This window comes from Lutzomyia longipalpis, chromosome 3 (genome assembly GCF_024334085.1).
Source record: "Lutzomyia longipalpis isolate SR_M1_2022 chromosome 3, ASM2433408v1".
In the NCBI taxonomy this organism is placed as follows: Eukaryota; Metazoa; Arthropoda; class Insecta; order Diptera; family Psychodidae; genus Lutzomyia; species Lutzomyia longipalpis.
In genome coordinates, this window is record NC_074709.1 from 5020139 (window position 1) to 5033818 (window position 13680).

General features: G+C 35.1%; 3 protein-coding genes across 5 annotated transcripts in view; 2 read left to right on the plus strand and 1 right to left on the minus strand.

Moving 5' to 3' along the window:
* The window catches only part of LOC129791562 (BAI1-associated protein 3), a 61761-nt gene extending 53074 nt beyond the window's left edge, over positions 1–8687 (minus strand). Inside the window, exon 1 of one of the 3 annotated variants that reach the window (XM_055829762.1) lies at positions 8500–8687. The gene's annotated coding sequence lies outside the window, so the exon portion shown is untranslated. The other 2 variants (XM_055829763.1, XM_055829761.1) reach the window with 2 other exon arrangements.
* LOC129791558 (trifunctional purine biosynthetic protein adenosine-3) overlaps positions 1–13680 on the plus strand; it is a 1078967-nt gene that overhangs the window by 346527 nt on the left and 718760 nt on the right. The window lies entirely within an intron of this gene.
* LOC129791559 (potassium/sodium hyperpolarization-activated cyclic nucleotide-gated channel 3) overlaps positions 1–13680 on the plus strand; it is a 1048222-nt gene that overhangs the window by 205423 nt on the left and 829119 nt on the right. The gene's annotated exons all lie outside the window — the stretch shown is intronic.

Genomic DNA, 13680 nt, shown 5'->3' on the forward strand with positions numbered 1-13680 from the left:
AAATGGAAAATATAAAATACAATACATTAGCTGTCCCTTTTGTCTCTCTATATCTATACACTGCACAATATTCTCTTACACAAACCCCGCATTGATTGTATGGTATAGGAGCGAGGAGATATGATTTAAATTTTCAAACCAGAAAAGGATATAAATGAAATTCAAGGAAGAGACGGGCAATACACTGCACTCGCAGGGTAATAATGCAGCTTTTCAGCCATTGAAAATTGTGTGGTGCACCCCCATTGTTGGGGGTAGGAAAAAGGCTACACCAGCAGAGTTGGGGAATAGGTATATGTACATGTAGCAATGTCCGGCAACGTGTACTCCACCTTCACATGTTGCCTTCCCATATAGACCATTTATAATTGAATCGATATTAAAGTACCACATAAAAACTCAATTTCACCTACTTTCTTGCACGATTAATAATTCACATTGCTTTGTGGCAAAGGGGTGGGGGTGTAGGAGAAGTGACTACAAGTCTCTTCCCCCCTTCATACACAATAGAAGGAAAAAGTAGCAGCGAGAGACACACAAAACGAACGAATATATGTGAAAAGGATATAACAACAATGAAAATATATTTTTGCATGGTTGAGTGGCTTCATTGTAAATCGATTTTGTTCCTCATTTTACTAATCCAACAACTCACACACAGAGTCTATCTTTTCGCGCGCCCCTCCACCCTCAATCTACCCGCGGGCTAAATTAAATATTTGTGTTGCGACTTTTTTTCATCCCTCACACATTTTTCATGTGATCTCTGTGTAAGGACTACCTTCCTGAATGCTAAAAGTATATGAGTGAGAATTACCCTCGAAAGCACTTTTTCTTGCTTTTTTTTCTCTCATCTTAATTTCCACGTACCACCCTCACCCTCCTTGAGCATTCCTACGGGGGTGGATGCGGAAAGAGATTGTGAAATGTAGCACAAATAGGCCTCATTTATTAATTTTCATGCGCATTTTCATAAGTGGAACGTTTATTGAGATAACCCAGCCGGCACAACGATAAGGCATGTTGGAGTTGCTAATTTTCCATCAAAGGAAAATATAGAGAAGATTTTTTTTCTATGGGAAATCTTTCCATTAAACGCTACTTAATTTAGAAAGAGAAAAAAAGCTTCTGTGAGAAAGCTCCATTTCTATTTAATTATCTACTTATTTAAGTAGTATAGGGGAACCTGGGGTAAAATGTTGAATTTTTTGGAGATAATTTTTCCTGAGTTCATATATATCTTTCTATCTATTTTCCGGGCAACAACTTTGTCTATAATGATTTCTCTATAATTTAACTGGAAAATGCATTTTCATGCCATTTTCGAAACCCTTGCACTTTCACCATTTTGTCCCAGTTACCCCTATATAGATTGCAGACAAAAAACTAATTTAAAGTTTAATTTATACCATATATCCTTTTCCTGATTTTACTCGCAATTTATAAATTTAAAACCTATTTTTTTTCAAAAGCTTTAATAGGATAAATCGGATAAATTAAATGGTAATGTGCTAACTTTTACAATTGAACTTTGAGAATTGAATTTAGACAAACTCATGAATTTGTCCGTGCAAACAAAACATATATGCGTGATAAACAAACAATTACAGTGACACGTATTAGTTGCCATGTAAATTAACGCATTTGCAACGTCTATTTGTTAATTCGCAATATTAGAGAGAGTCACGTTAGGGTAGGTTAACATTCTATTTTGTAGTATGCAAAAAAAATTCAATTAAAGCTTTTCAAAGCAATGGGGCTTTTTATCAGATGAGTACGAAGAGGGGAAATTTGTTTCTTTTATCAAATCATTTAATGAAATTTTACCTTATTAAAAAATGTAATTAGATTCCATCCTTGGCACAATGTAACATCGTCGTGGGATCATAAAAGCTTCCAAGAAATGCGACACACATACACAGAGTTTTAAGGAATTCTTTATGATCTTGAGTCTTGGGAAATTTTAAATTATTCCCACACACTCATTAAAAATTTACAATTTCCTTCTTGTTTCTTTTCTTATTTTTTTCTGGTTATTTTTCTATCCACCAACACATAAAAATGCCTTTTTAGCACAAATCACCCGGAAGAGGGAGTGAGTGGTTTATTTTTTTTCTGTGTGGTATATATCAAGAAAAATCTCCACATGCAACAGATTGCAAATGACACGAAGACAAAACACTCCCTGTTGAGTCTTTTGTGACTCGCAATATGGCTAAAATGAAGCCACTCCGGATAGATAGTTCACAAAAAAGAACAACTTTTTCTTCGTACTATTCTTAGTTAATGCAAATTCAGCAAAGGGTGTGTGTTGGCATTTTACTCTTTTCCCTGCTGGCGAACAAAGCGCACAAAAAAAGCCCATACAAAGTTTTCTCGTGAATTTTCAGACTTTTCTCATACTCTTCCACCTATATAGGATGTATTCAAGGTTCATCGCACATGGAATTGTTGTAGTCACTACAATGACATTCGCTTTTTTTTTAATTCAGCGCAATACAGAATGGTTGAGGCAGTTCAGAGAATCACAATAATTAACCGTAGCATACGTCCTACACATTTACTACCATCTCTATTTTATTATCCCTTTTTGCCTTTGCTTACGAACTTTTTTTTTACATTTTTCTTCCTTTAATCACAGAAAAATTGGAAAAAAGAGAAAATGAGTCTTTAATGAAAATTTCAGCAACAGCAGCTATTGACAGTAAAAAGTTATGCGTTTTTATATATTTTTATGTACAATGCTACACACACTTTTCCCCTTACTCTCACTGTTGCGAGAAAACCGACATCCACGAGGAAAGCTTTCAAAAATGGAAGCTCTTTTTTTTTCTTCTCTTCCCTTTCACAACATTCAATGTTCATTAATTTTGCTCAAAATAGTTGCTAAAAAACACAAATTAAGAAATAAAAATGAACAATTTAGAGGATACAAAATGCACTACCAAAGCGCACGAATGTTGCAACAACGAATCAGCTGTGCTGCTTTTTGGTTTTTCCTTCAAACCCTCTTTTTCTATTTTATTTTTATATATTTTTCACTGATAATATGGAAAAACATAAAACGCGATAACAGAATATTTTTCACTCGCATTGAGCGTCTGTTGCCGTCCGAAGCTCACCACCAACTGACTGAAATGACGGCTGCGTTTTATCTAACTACCACACAAAACACCCTGTAGCTCCATCGAAAGCTCTTTTCGGAAAAGATGGGACTTCCAGCCAGAGAGAGAGTCTCACACGCCGGAGAGAGAGAGAAAATGCGAGAGAGATACAGGGGTTTTCCTCCCTCAAAAAGCTTATCCTAGGAGTGTGTGACAACACACAATTTCCATACTCACGTATACAAATAAAAGTATTGTACCACCCACAAAAACATCCAGAGTCGTAAAATTTCATCTAAACTTGTTGGAATAACAAAGCGGAAAATCTACTGTAGTTATAAAATCAGCGATATGAGGTGAAATTCACAGGATGCAAAACAAATTGTTGTTGTGCGTTGTAATTGAAGATGATTCCATTTTACTGATTCGCTGCATCCTTACAACACACCTATCTACAATGTTACATTGTCCGCTTTTTCAGGAAGTAACATTTGATGAGAGAACTTTTACTTCTATGTCGCTTTTATTATTCAGAACATTTTAATAAAATGTCCAGCATTTAATGGAATTTAATAAAAATCATTTAAAAGTTAAGGGGTTTTGAGAAGCAAATAACTTGCACACTAACTAACCTAGTACGGAATGAAACTTTTAAATTTTAAACTTGCCTCAGAGACTCAAAGATAAAGTTAAGATAAAGTTAGAATGAATTTTACACTTTCGCGTACATTGGGTCATACGTAGATCCAAACGAGAAACATTTTATTTTTTAAAGTTTTTATTTAATAAATCAATTAGAGTGAAGAGATATTCGTGTTTTTGGCCTCATATATGCATCGAAGACTTTCAATATATTTTTTAGAAAACATCGTTATTTTCAAAGCAGATTAACGTCTAATAAGAGAATTTTAAACACTTTCATAATTTAGAACAAAGTATATAAAAATATTTGCCTAAAAATAAAAAAAATCATGTGAATTTCAGGGAGTTTAGATCTTCGGTATAATGCTGTGTAAATTTTAAACCAGACTTAAAACAGGATAGCTCTAAATTCTATTTAGAATCACTTTAATCGGAATACTTAATTTAAATTATTCAAATTTTAGCAACCTAAAAACCTATAGAAACCTGCGACCAAGAAATCTTTGAAATTTCAAGGATTTCTTGGTCGCAAAATACGTTCCAATATTACTTCCAATTAAACCTTATGTAAAATTGCATTAGAATAAAAATCTCCAAATACTTTCTTGTAGGCAAGGATTTAAAGTAGATATATAAAAGGAAAATTATGTATTTCTCGAGATCTTTAATCCAGATTATGTCAGCCCTAAAAGGCATAACCTCCTTTAAAATAAAATGAAAGAATCCAAAGCTTGAAATTCAAACAAAAAAAAATGGGAAATAAAACACAATTAAATTGCCACTTGTATTACTCACAATTCGTGTTCACAAGCGATACGAATGAAATTGAATTAGGGGTTTTATACCCCTTGGAACTGAAAGGAGCTACAGGCACTTTTATTACGGATAAATATACCCCCTTCCTCTTCATTATTGCAATGCACGGTGGTGGGTACATGCTGTGTAGAGGAATTACACAAGTTGCTTTGTCTTGTGTGGGATGGTATGGCCCGCAGGAAGTCGATGGCGTGCAAGGAATCGTGTCACATCGATAGCTAACGATTATTCTCTCCCCCTTTTGTCAATGGATGGAAAATGAGACTGAAATGCGTGATATTTGCCTGTATAAATTTTCTGTCTCTTTCGCATTCTTTTGCCAAACCCACCCAACCCCCCATCCACCGCGCATTAGCCCTCCGCGGTGGAAATTCCCATGGCTATGCGAAAAGCGGAAATTGCGCACTATGAACCACCTCAGAGTGACCTAATGAATTGATTTCTCTTCCAGCTCTGTGTCTATTTTACTGTGTACCGCCGGGGGAGGGAAGCAAACAAATTGATGATAGGGGTGGATTGACATCGAGACACCGACCCGCGCGCAGGTGGAGGATGTGGTGGAGGTATGAGAGAAATTAAATAGGAAAAAAAAAGCGACACAAACGATAACTTTCGATGGTGCGTGATTCCATGTGAAGACGGGGCAGGAAGGCAATATGAAAATTTCTTTTTTATATGGAATCCCAACACATACAGGAAATTTTATCAACATTACTATTTTTTGTGTTTTACCCCCTCGTAGACAATTTTCCTCATCCACGCGAGGAATTTCCCGACATATAGGTTGTGAAATTTCAAAAATTAATATGAACAGCAAACAACAGGAGTCTATCTCGTTATATGATGGCATACAAATAGTTGCTAATGGTACGACACCCATAAAAAAAAACTTTATATACCCCCCGTGGGGGATTAAATTAAATTACAAGAACACCATTCCTCGTACGGTTCATACAGTATTTTTTTTATCCACCATTAACTAGAACCATCTCATGCAGACTTTAAATCAATATGACAATTTAGTCTTGCAAAAATAAAAACTTCATTTCATTTGCATTGAATTTTCACATGTCCACGTGAATCCCTCAAATCCGATTAAATTTAGAACATTTTCCAGACTCTCTATCTCGCGCTTGGTCATTTCACTCATTCAATTTATCCCCATATGATGATGAAAAGGAATAAAAATCCCCAAAAGCTTCACATGGGCCATTTTATCATGGACATACCTGGTTTGAAAAAAATATTCTACCTATCTGCATGTGAAAAAGATTGCAAGTTTATTTGAGGAAAATCCTCGAATGAAATAAAACTGTGAGGACGTAAAATGTTTACAAATTACATAGGTGGGTGTACATAAAAAAAGCAAACTCCACGCCCATTTGGACTACATTTCTCTCTTGTTTTGTTTGATGTTTCAGAGAAAAAAAAATGCGATGATTGAATTTGCAGTTGATATGTGATTGATGGGATAAGCCATGGATTGGTTTAGTGAGGAAAACTAAATGATGGTGAATACATAGTTCCCTTCTGTCTGTTTCGATAAAATCTGTCTATTTGGGAAAAAATCTAATCCACCTAAATACCTATAGGGGAGACCGGGGTAAAAATAGTCATTTTGGAATTTTCAAATGCCAGTTTCTCCCAAAATATAAATCGGAAAAATCGGAAAAAATTAGGGTGCAAAGCCTTACCAACCTATAATTTTTGACAGTAATTTGGAGGTTATCCGATCAGTACTTTAGGAGTTAAAAATGAAAATAGATTTTTGGCCCATTTCCCAAACTTTTGCGTATTGAGAAAAACGCGTTTTCCGAAGTTTTCCTTCAGCAATTTTCCAATCTGATAATTTTTCTCACTAGCTGGGTTACTACAGAAAACGTTGCCAAGGTGTATTCTTCAATAACTTTTAATGATTTTTCTCTACAATTTTTTGAATCAAAACATACCCCTTGGGGTAGATCTAGTCATCCCATGTAAATCATATGGGAGATCGAAATTTTTGGCATATTTTCTATTCATTTGTTGCAAAATGGCGTGTTTGAGAAAATTGCAAAATTCTCTGTTTTAGTGCGTATAAAAGTGAAATTCCTTGTCGCGGATCAAAAGGTGAGAAGTTTAGCTATCAACTACTATCAATCTCTCAGGTGGAAAATCATTAGAAATGTCGGAAAATTCGACCGACTTTATTTAACCTACTGGTGACTATATTTACCCGCCGCGTTTAAAAAAAGTCAGAAGCGGAAGGGTTTTGGAAAAGCTCGAAAACTCATATTTCCCGTGGAGATAGAGAAAAGTGGTCTGAGACAAAGTTGTAGGCCAGGAAATTTCCTATAAGAATGACATATCGAGGAAATTTTCTTGCCCTTGGGGAATCTTGCAGATAAGGATTTATGCAAATTGACTATTTTTACCCCGGTCTCCCCTACCTATTCTCAATTATGTTCTATTTCATTCCAAAACAGGAAATATATTGCAAATAAATTTTCATATACATGGCATTTTAAAGCTCTCTAATAAAATGCAAAAAAAAGCTCCACAATTTAGAAACATTTTTTAGCTGTGAATTTCTGTATAAAAAATCTTTGCTATTGCATTCAGAACGAGAAAATGTTTCTTCGAATTTTCCTCTTTATACGAAGAAAATTCACAATATTGCACTTTTCTTTTGAGATTAATGGACAGAGAGGCATGAATGTTTATTCGAGTCACATCGAATTGAGAATTTATCCTCCCATCCACTCACTGCCACCACCCCAAAATAATCCATCGTCACAGTCAACCCTTTTGGCATTCACAAACCATCCCCATTTAACACAATTTTCTTCCACTCACACCCCCACCCCCTCAGACAGTCTGTCAGCAGCAAAATTGCTCTTTGGAACCCTGATTTCTCTCTAGATTGCTATGCGGGGTAGGTCATTTTCTCACCCACAATTTTTTTTTCACATCATCCCCCTCTCAGAGGGAATATAATTTTTCCCTTTTACCCCATGCGGCTGCCTCAATCACTTTTAGCGAATCCAGAGACAAAAAATTCACATAAAATTTTCCACGAAAAATAAATTTGTGTAGGTTTTATTTTTCCTGTAGTTTCATTTTACAGTGGACCTGACGATGCATGTATTACTCATTTCACCCACTTTCAATTAATACACACGGTATGCAATTCATTTTGTGTGAAATTGAATGTAGAGGTGGAACAATTTATATAAATTTTGAACTAAAATTTGGAGGGATACAATTTTAATTTAATCAGCAATGATCCCACAATTATATTTCAATTGGAAAGCTAATCAGTTTTAAATCTTCATTAAATGTAAAATGTATTCATGTGAAAATAATTTATTACAAACTAATAATTAGAAAGGAATTTAAAAACGTTTTTTTTATGCTGATCATTTGAGGCAACAAAAAGCAGGAAAAGCTGTAAAGATTTCTTTGAAAAAAAATTCCCTCAATGAAAGGATAGACAGCAAGACGAAGCTAAAACCACAATAAGTAGCAACCCGTATATGTGGTAAGACTTCCTCTCTCAAATGATACTTTGTCTAATCACCGCCTCAGCATTTTCCGCTCAAGGACGGGGAACAAGGGATAATTTTCCAAAAGATCATTTTACATTCACAACCCGCAACTTCCGCACCATTGAGGAAGATGAATGGACAGAAATGGATGAGGAGAGGGCATGTTGTGGGGGGGGAGGTGATTCTTGTGGGTAAGGATGCCACCATCTCTCTCGTCGGTGCATCTGACCCCAAAGGGAATCACGCGGAGAGTATGTCATCCCACCCACTTCTAGCAGAGATCCTGGTGTATTATATATTTTGCGGGAGCAGCAGGTTGTGGAACAGGTAAAAGAGCGCACGCGTCTTTCATTCCAATCGATTTTTCATAGCATTTTCTTTGCACACATTTTTCGTTATCACCCACTCACCTTTCTTCTCGCCACATTTTTCGCCATCCTCTCCCATCTTCCTTCCGACGCCCTCTCCCGCCCCGACATCGCACACACATACTCAGAGATCTTGCCGAGACAGCCGTCTCTTAACGGAGGTGCATGTCTTTCCACATGAACTTTCCCTCTTTTAAGAGATATCCGTGGGAATTTCCAAGACTTCCCTTCCTCCGGGATTTGGGTATACGGGCTAAAAAGGAAGAACAGATGGAATTCTTGAGAAATTCAATGTATAACCATATACATATTAGGAGTTCGCATTTCACACCGAAAAGTCACAAACAATCATATAATTATTTATATTTTGTAAGTAAACTTTTCAATTTTGACGAAAAAAAATTGTTTAAGAAGTATTAGCATAAAATACTTGAAGTTTAATTTGAATTTAAAAGGGGATAAATGTCAAAGAAGAACTTGTGTCAAAATCTTGTGAAACTTGTGTCAAATTAGCCAGTATAATTTTCATTTATTTAACACCTCAATCAATTTATTTAAATCCAGTAAATCCCATTAGAAGCAAATCGAATTTAATTTCCTTACAATACACACTCCCCCACAAACTAACACTACTTAAAGAAAATATCCACCCACTCATGGAGGAATCTCAAGATCCGATTGAGTGTAAAATAATTTCCTTGGCAAACAGTTTGGGGTTTGATCCCTCATGGGAAAGTACGTGGTTTTCACTGGTAATGTCTCAATATGTATGTGAGGAAATGACGAGGAAAATCTTTTGAGTTGATGGAAAATTGTATGAAATGAGTGAAAAACATCCCACCCATTGAATTAATATATGGAGAAGCGTTAGAGTTCATATTATCACTCAATTTGCATAATGCCATGTTGTCTTTTATGCTAATTGGAATTCATTGCCAATTTTGGGCACACACATACCCCACAGTTTGCCTTTACTCCCCTCTCACTCTCTCACTCTCTCGGGGAAAAAATCCATGTATGTTTCATATACAAAACACAAATCTACATATCTCTCGTATCTCATGCCATTGTCGAGTGATTTTATTCCCCATTTATCGCTTTCATTCACTTCGAGACATCTTTCAGAATTTTTTTTTCTGCCTTCGAGCATACTGAATTCTCGCCTCATGTCGTGACACATTCCACGCATTCAGTACAATGTTATCATTCCATCCCTCCACGAACTCTGGGTAAACCATAATGGGGCTTCTTTTCACATAAAAAAGCACCTCCTTTGGGTGGTGGTGGTGGGAGAAGAGCGCGCCGTGGCAAGCATGAAAGGAGTTAATCCATCAGACATGGATGTCAGTTTGGATTTTGAATCAAAACTGTGGCGGGGAAAAAATCCAAAGAACAAAAATAAAGTGATGAAAAGTCAGCATGTAAGAAGTTTCAATAATAACATGTCTGCGGTACCAGGCGTCTCCATCAAACACGCTGCTAGAGCTTTTTATTTGTTGTTTTCTCCTTTCGAATTGGATGAATTAAAAATGTTTCGAAAATTATATTAATTTCAATAAATGCGAATGTTCCATTTTCAATTTCAAACTTCCACATTTTGCGTACAAAATCCCTGTGAGAAACTTTCAGCATTTTCGAGTGAATGTTGACGTGATATATGACAAAATGAATAGGATGGGATGATAATTCTCCCCTTGGAGTTTAGAACAACTCCCTTTTACCACACACACATATTATGGTACATATCCTGCAGCATCCCAGTGTTCTAACTTATCAACTCATCACTTTCACAATCCCCACCACATTGCAAATCACGAAGTTCAAAATGCTTTGGCTGAAGTCAACACAATTGATTGAAATGAATGCCAGGACGAACCTCCAATGTTAACTGAAATATTCCTGCAGAGGGTAAATTTTTCAGGAAAAAAAAATCCATATAGTGTGTAGAGGAAAAGTTCACCATCATGAAGAACCCAATGCTGCAGAAAACATCCATCCCATTCGTCTGCAAGAGTGATTGAAGCATTTTCTCAAACCCCCCCGAATTCTATTACAATTGATCGTGCATAGAGTCGAATATATTGGTGGAAATTTTTCCAGCCAAAGGAAAAAGTAAAGAGTGATGTTTCACATTTTGTACACACCATAAATCTGAGTTGGGAAATTAAGACATTTTCATTCAGTTAGATGAAAAATTTAATATTTAATATTTTATTTGAACAATTTTATTGATTTTAGAGGAAATTTTAAGGAATTGTTTGATTTTTTTTATTGGGAAATGAGAAAGTTTTTGGAGTCTTTAAGATTCTTTAAGTTTTCTTAAGTTTCTTAAAGTTTTCTGAAGAATCTTTAAGTTTTCTTTAAGGAAAAACTTAAAATTTCTCAGGAAAATTTTAAGATTCTTAAGTTTTTTTAAGGAAAATTTAAGATTTCTTAAGTAAGTCGAACACAATGCATATTTTTGATGATTTTTACGAATTCCAATGTCAGAAAGCGATCAGAAAAAAATCATAGAAAAATGTTCCTTTAGCCCGATTCAGCCTGACTGAAGATATTGTAAGTTTCGCTTAAGAAAACTTAAAAATCTTAAATGTTTCTTAGAAAATCTTAAGTTTTTTCTTAAATAATCTTAAGAAATCTTATAAAAACTTAAAACATTCTTAAGAAAACTTTAAGAATCATCAGAAAACTTAAGTCTTTCTTAAGGTATCTTAAGTTTGTCTGAACAGTTAATTTCACCCCGTGTTGTGTAAATTCAAAAAGAATCATCATTAATTTTTAATTAAATATCCCTTATGGAATTTCTATATAAATTTGCAGTGAGTTATGTATATAAATGTTCCCTTCAATGTAAGGATTCCAGTGGAGACTGCAGAAATTAACATCTGTGATACATTTTGTACATTTCAAATTAATTAAAATGCAAGCAAACGGAAATTTATATCACATCGCTGGGATAATTATAAAGTTATGTTGGAAAAGTAACTTTTTTATGCGCTATCGCATCCATTGAGAGCCTTTTCGCATCGCAAATTTGCAATATGCAATTTTATCATGAAAACTTGTTCATTAGTGGAAAATTTTCATTAATTAACTGCAACACTTTCATAGAGAAACAAACATGAGCGAAAAACATATCGAAACGGGATGATGCAACGTGAGAGCACATTGTTGTGATACTTTTTTAATATAATAATTATAACATCCCCTATGAGTTTTCATTCACCGTGAAATACTGACACACAGTATGGCGGCACATATCATCAACAATCTGGTATTGTTCTTGGAGTTTATGGATTTTGTATAATGTTTTAAATTTTGTATATCCCATCAAAATATTCTCGCCAAATTGGCGATGATCTCTCCCCATCTGAAGCCTTTTGAAAGTCCTCACAATGATGGAAATTCAATAGAAATTGATGGGTATTTTCTTCTCGTTTTTTTTCTCTCTCTCTCTCATCTCCTTGGAACATGAGCTTCCAATTTATGATGTGATGGAGTGTTTTTTTTTTCTCGTTGTTATTGGCTAAGGGTAGTTACTACATAGAGTGAGAGAGTGAGTGAAAAAAAAGAAGAATTCATGACAACCCTTTGCCATCCATTTACTGTGAGAAACAATACCTTCATCCCTTCTAAAGAATTTCATCAAGATTTTCCTTTCACAACCTCCTTCGTAGTCCTTCTTTTCTCTTTTTTCACAAAGACCCAAATTTCCCTAAGACTTTATGATTGTTTTCGCGCAGACACTTAATGAATGAAGAATGATTTTTCCTCTTTGGCCGCCCCCGTGAAGGATAAGGTGAAGGATCGTTCCTTGACAGGCAATTTTTTTCCACCTCACAATTGCCTGTGAAAAACATTCGTTATACGAAAACACTGCAGCTCCAATATACTTAATTGTTCTCCAAATTTTCACTCTCATGGTCAAAGTGTGGGTGGAGAACATTCTCCCTCTCGCAATATTGTTTCAAATGATGGGAGAGAATAGCAACAAAAACAAGCATATAGGTACTCTCTCCGATATCTCTCTTCAAAGTCACTTCACAATCCCAATCTCTTTTTTTTTCAGGCTTGGCCTACAAAGTACAATAATTGGACAATTTTCTAGCTATATATGTTGGTTGTCTGAATAAAATTCCAGCTCGATGGGTGCTTTATGCGCGTAGCATTTTAATCTCTTTCACATTGCCACATACAAAAGCCCCATTTTACAACAATGGACCGCGGAAAAAAGCATAAAATACAACCATTAATTTTAACAAATAAACACACAAAGTGTACCCCAGCATTGAAGGCAACACCCCTCCACCCTAAAACTTGCACCATACTCCCACCCATACAGAGTTAAGTAAAAAAAAAAAGCACAGACCCTGAGAGCTTTTTTTTAGGGCAGTTTTTCCCTTTTCGCTTCCAACACACACACACTTCATGGCAAAAAGTGTGTATGTATTGTATAGGTATTGTATGTATTATTAACAAAATGATTAGGGTTGGGAAAATGTATAATATATTTTTTCAAGGGGAAACGCAACACCCACCTACTGAAGAACTTTTCCAACAAAAGGTTTGAGGATGGCAACAGCTGAATTATAAATTCGTGTATATAACGGAAATTCCGTGGTGTTTATAAATTAAAATTTATACAAATATGACGCTCTTTATTCCATTTTTTCTTGCTTATATTCCTTTCACACACCCTAACCAGATTTTTTTTGGATAATGCATTATTAAAAGAATTTTTCAGGTAAAATAAGCTTTTCTTTTCCTCATATGTGGAATAAATTTTGATTTACATTTTTTGATCAAAATGAAAAGTAAGTAATTTAAGCGAAAAAAAAACAGCAAAGATGTTGATTTAACGGATAAGGATTCAACTTAAACACTAAGAGATTTAAATATGCTCACTTTAATTCCAACTGCAGATTTGATATGTATATATAGTTTAGGGGAAACGGAAACTTTCTACACATGTAAGATATATGGAAAATATGTTCATATGGGTGCGGAAAAGTTCAACAAATCTCCCCCGATACACACACACACAACTTCCATCCAGAAGCTCTGGAGATTAAATTTGGAATTGAAAGCCCAAAATTTGCATACGATTTTCAATCCTGGATACCGTCACATGGGGATATTTTGATCTTTCTTTTACTTTTCTATTTTAAATTTCACACAGAGCTTAGTTTTGATGCTGTAATGATTATGACAAAAAAATGTTTT